Source organism: Trichechus manatus, unplaced genomic scaffold (assembly GCF_000243295.1).
Source record: "Trichechus manatus latirostris isolate Lorelei unplaced genomic scaffold, TriManLat1.0 scaffold00017, whole genome shotgun sequence".
Lineage (NCBI taxonomy): Eukaryota > Metazoa > Chordata > Mammalia > Sirenia > Trichechidae > Trichechus > Trichechus manatus.
In genome coordinates, this window is record NW_004443953.1 from 14630187 (window position 1) to 14636186 (window position 6000).

Below are 6000 nucleotides of genomic sequence, written 5' to 3' on the forward strand. Positions count from 1 at the left end.
CAGGTTTTCACTGGCTAATTTTTGGTAGTAGATGGCCAGACCTCTCTTCCTAGTCTGACTTAGTCTACAGGCTCTGCTGAAACCTGTCCACCATGAGTGACCCTGCTGGTATTTGAAATACTAGTGGCATAGCTTCTAGAATCATAGCAACATGCAAGCCACCACAGTCCAACAAACTGACAGATAGGTGGTGGGTAAGGATCATAGAACTAATTAAAGATGAATTGTAAACTAGAAACCAAACCTCCTGTCCTTAGGTCTTATTGCAACTGCTACCACCATTTGCTGTAGGGATGTGTCTACACTCAGCATCCATGATCTCTTATTCAGACTTCTGCATCTCTCCAGAGTCAGCTAGAGGCCAGTGTTTTCGAAGACGTCTATTTTCAACTTCTGCTCTCTTCAACCATAAATCACCTTTTAACGGGTGAAAGATCAGAAGTTGCTTATTTCACCCTTCCCCACATGCTTATTTTCTATTCCTTTTCTATCCCACACCCACCTACTGATCTTTCTTCTAGATTCTTCCTTTCACTGTCCTCTTCATTTTATTTTTTGTAACCAGCCCTTGTGAGCTCTCATATTGCCAATGGAGATTTCGGTCAGAACCGTATCAACTGCACCTGCTTCTTTGCAGCCAGCATTTCATGGCCTGCCTTTGGGGATCTAATCTTGCACCCTCCTTTCTACTCATACAGGAGGTAGTGGGAAGAATGTGTGCCACCTCAGTGCCCCTGCTAGTGGCTTGTGAAGCTTAAGTGAGCTGCATTCTGTATAGTCACCACCTCCCCAACACACGAAGTAGAGTAACTAAGTGATTTATCTTAATGTCCACTCCCCAGACTCCTCCACAACCCCAGAAAGATATAGAATGAGCTATCTTGATTCCTTCCCTACCAGTACGTTCAACCAAAAAGTAACCTCCATAACCAACATTTCATTCAAAACAAGATGATAATAACTACCTTTTGTTGAAAAACAAACAAAAAACAGTTGCTATGGAGTTGATTCTGACTCATGGTTACCACATGTGTGTCAGAGTAGAACTGTGCTCCATAGGGTTTTCAATGGTTGATTTTTTGGAAATAGATCACCAGGCCTTTCTTCCAAGGCACCTCTGGGTGAACTCAAATCTTCAACCTTGCAGTTAGTAGCCGAGTGCATTAACTGCACCACCCAGGGGCTCCACTCTTCATTGAACACTGTGTGACAGGGATCTTGATAGGTCCTTTGCATATATTATCACAAACTTCATAAAAGACCTGTGAGGAAGTTATTATGATCATTTTACAGATGAGGAAACTAAAGCTGAGCTGTTTTAAGCAATTTGTCCTCAGTTTCATAGTTATTAAAAGCTGAAGTTGGGCTGAAACTCAGTTCTGTCAAGAGCATAGCCCAAGCTCTTTCCACCACAGCATCCTTATCTTTGTCCTGATAAGTATTATAACTCATTCTAATTTCAGGCATTATACTTGGAGAACCTTCTAATGAATTAATCTGCTGCATGATTTCTATATGGCGATTTGCTTTATTTATCTTTCATTGGCATCTCTTTATAGGTCTTACTCGTCATGCGCCTCTGCCACTCTCTGTTGCCCTTCACTACCAGCAAGTTCCCCCTCTCCCTTGATAGTCGGGACCTTCCTTCTTTTCTACTGGAGTCTTAGCAGAGGAAATAATTAAAGCTGGCAGAGTACTGAAAACTTCCTGCTCTGCTCTGGCCCTTCCCTCTCTCTCCACTATTATTTTTTAGTTTTAGTTTTATTTTCTCCATGAATAGGGTCCTCCCAAGCCTGTCTCTTCCCCTGCAAGCCTGAAATTCAGGCTCTTTTCTCAGGTACTTCAGTCAGTCATCATATCCTGGAGGCAGTCGCTTTGGTTCTTGATCAGCACCACAGTTTGCCTTTCTGCTAGCTAGTTTCCTTTCTGCTCTCATCGAATAATGTTTGCTTGACAATTTTCTCCAGTAATTAAATCTGCCTCACAAGCAGCTGACAAGTTAGTGTGAATCTTTACTGCCCCAGCAGGCTGGTGAGGACCAGCAGTGTGAGCATCGTTTTTCAGGCATACATAGGGACCGAGACTTTGTCAAAAGCCACCAGGGTCTCAATGTGAGATGGTGTATGTTTTTTCTTAGACTCTAGCAGTTTATCCTTCACACCAGAAGTTCTCGAACTTTGCTTCACAAGTGGAATTGAAGTGATTTTCCACTAAATTGACACAATGGTGATCTTCTCCCAATTTATAGGAGAAAAAAAAAAATGGGAAAAAATTTATCATTTTTATTTGTTTCTTCTACAAAATTCTCTAAACTTTTAAGATACTGTCTACAATTTATCTGAACAAAATAAATTAATAATTCACAGAGTATTGGCAGAGATGTATAAATATATCTTTAACATTTGGTTACTATGAGTTTTTACTATTATGCAAAGATATGCACGTATGTGGAAACCTTGGTGGCATAGTGGTTGGGAGCTATGCTGCTAAGCAAAAGGTCGGCGGTTCGAATCCACCAGGTGCTCCTTGTAAACCCTACGGGGCATTTCTACTCTGTCCTATAGAGTTGCTATGAGTTGGAATCCACTCAGTGGCAACAGGTTTTTTTTTTGGGTTTTATGCATATATGTATGTGTGTATATACATACATACATACATGCAAATCATTGCATTTTATGTGTGTGTGTATATATATATATATAATTCTGGTTTCTACTGTAAAATGACTATTTCCTAAAATAGAATTTATGAGATCAATGTTTCATTTCATGATTTTTCACATAGGGGCTACAGGACCGAATTTCTGTAAAGGGAGGGTAGGAGGCAGTGACTACATTTTCTTTTTCCTCAATAGAGTAATTCAAATGAAAGATCAGCCTGGGTGATCTGGATCAGAGCACCTTCCCTGGCTACCAAGGGTATTGGAACTTCCTCCATGTTGCTAGGGAGTATCAGTCTAAGCAGGGTGAAGACAGGCCAGGGAAGAGCCAAGGACGGGGAGAGGAGGCCAGAGCTGGCTGCCTGAAGACTGTACAGCTCCTGTCTCACTGTTAGCCCTTGTCCCCAAAGTTTTTTTTTTTTTTAACCTTTGCTTAATGTCTTTTCCCTCTCTTTTCTCCCGCTAGGCTTCCCTAGACAATGATTTTACTCAGCTTTCACTCTGAAATGCTGGGCTGTGCTTGAGAGGGGAAGAGGCAGCACATAACTGTAAGGGGCCTCGGGTACCATCACCTCCAGGGTTGGGCAGGCATTTTAGGCAGAGATTACACTGACCTCTAAAGTTTGGGATCTCTTACTGGGTTTCCATGATGCCAATGCCTTTGGAATAAAAGTGGGGAGAAAATAACAGTTGCCTGGCTACACATAGTATTTTGACATTTTGTGGGTACCCCTCTTCAATGAATTTCAAATATATTGAAAATATTCACAGCAAACAGTGAGAAGCAAAGGACTCCCTGGATGCACTGAGGAGTGTGCCCCGTTTAGGCTTCTACTGCTGGTTCTCACCTCACTTGCAGAAGTACTAAATTCGATAGTAAACCTACTCGACAGCAAACCGTCTCTTCCTCTGGGTGTTTGAGAAATGAGAAAGGTCACCCACTGATTTCAGTAGTGAAACTTTTGCTCATGGAAGGCCAGGCAGGCGATGTGGTGGGCAGTGTACAGACAAGGAGGAAGCTGTGTGTCGTAGAATTACTTGCCTCTTATAGCCAGAGATACATGGTCACCTGCCTTGATGGGCAGTACACTGTCTCTCTCTAACAAAATCAACAAGTTTTCCTTGAGATTTTGAAGCTAGGCCTGTGCAGGGTGCTGCCTCTTCCCATAGAACAGAAGTAGGCAACTTAATTCAGTCCTCAGAGCAAGAGAACAGGGTTCCAAGAGCAATGACTCTGACAGGCCCTAGAGTAGAACTTCACCACCCTGGTGTGTGTGAGAACTACCTCGAGCAATTTTGATTTAATTGACATGGGTTAGGGCCTGGGCCTTGGGATTTTTTAACCAAACCTAGGTAGCTGTAATGGGCAGCCAGAGTTGAGAACCACTTGAGCCCTGGTCTATCGGGTGATTTGCCAAAGCCTCACCCAGAAGCACGGAGGCGCCTTTAAAAGCAAAACAAAGGGGCCTCTTTTCACTCGTTTGGCACCAGAGGCAATGTCCTAATGCCTCGCTTTATGTATAAGCTCTCAATACGGGAAACGATGCTGTTCCTAAGGAAGATGACGCCTGGGTTCTCAAGAAGCTTAAACTCAGCCACTGCCTGTGCTTGTGCACAAGTAGATGACACAAAAGATGGTCAGCTCAGAGACTCAAAAAGAGAAAGCCCACAGTCCTCAGGCAGGTTAAACCTCTCTGATTCAAGGTCCTCGTCTATAACATAGAGTGACAATCTCTGAACCACTGCTAGCTTTAAAGATGTGTACGTTTATGGCACTTTAATCAATGCATCTGACCATTTCAATCTGTGCTAACCTGTTCTTTCCATCTACAAAATGTGAATGAAACACATATATCTCAAGGAGATCTGATGTATATAAATTCTTAGTTTTAAATGCCAAAGGATTTTAAAGATCTCTTTGTAGCTCTATTTCATCTTACATGTATGAGTTGAAAATAATCAAGTCTGGTCAAGGTTTACACTGAAGAAAGGTAATGTAACAAGGCCTGGCCTTGTTTTGATGTGCCCAACAATGGCCTGTTCATTGGCTGGGGTACATTTAATTTTTCTGTCAGAGCACTAAGTATGCTTTATCAATACTGATTCCTGAAAGAACTTGCTAAGCTCTTCCTGATGCAATTTTCTTGAGAAATTGCTAACGAATATGCACTTCCTATGGCAGATTTCAAGCCTTGGGCTTCCAGGTATGTGAAAATCTGACCTTGCCTGCCATCTGTCACCAGGCAGGAAAGGGATACAATGAAGTGGTACCAAAAGACCTAGGAATTTAAAATTTGCAAAAGTGAAACTGGCAGTTTGCCAGCCCATGCACATGGATTTCCTTTTCTGACTAATTTCTTTCATAGAAGGAGTAATTAGCTTTATTATTAACATCACCTCTATTACTACCTTTAGGCAAATCATTAATAGCCAGCTATATCACTTAACAGTATTATAGTGCTTGAATTTTTACTCCATAAAAGTTATGTGTATAAATGTTACCAATGTCACTGAACAACTTGTGTAGAAATTGTTGAATGGGAACCTATTGTTTGGTACCCTTGTGATGGTTAAGATTGTGTGTCAACTTGGTTGGGCCACGATTCTCCGTGTTTTAATGTAATCACTCCCATGATTGAATATACTGTGAGTAGCCAGTCAGATGAAAGGGAGCCTCCTTGGGAGTGTGGCCCGCATCTGTATATAAGCAGACGTTCTGGCTTTTTGCTCTCTCTGGAACCTGCGGCTGCTTCCTGTCGTTTCATCTCCCATTCTTGGGCTTGAGCTGTCAGCTTATCTGCCGAACCTGGGATTCGTCGATCTGCACAGCCTGTGAGTGGGAGCCCTGTTCTCCGACCTTCCGATCTTGGGCTTGACAGCTTCTGCAGCTGTGTGACTTGGGAGAGGCCTCTACCCTGATCCACGGACTTGGGACATTCTAGCCTCTACAATCACGTGAGCTGTTTCCTTGATATACTCTCTCTATATATACATATTTATACACTTTACTGGTTTTGCTTCTCTAGAGAACCCAGCCTAAGACATTTGATACCGGGAGTGGTTCTAGAGAAACCAAATTGTAAGGATGAGTTTTCTAAATTAGTTCTCAAGTCTGGTTAGTCATAAAGACGTTGATGACTCTGCTTCCAGCAGTAAAGAGGTCACTGCTAGTCCGTGGAGCGAGGTGGCGATACAAATATGCAAAATATCACCACTGGTAGATCAGGTATTGGTGAAAGGTGAGGCTCAGGGTGAACACATGTGTGATATCTTTCTACAGCTTTGTCAGAATGAGAAGTATAAGGAAGCTGGTTGGTTTGTCCTACTTTCGCTAGACAAAC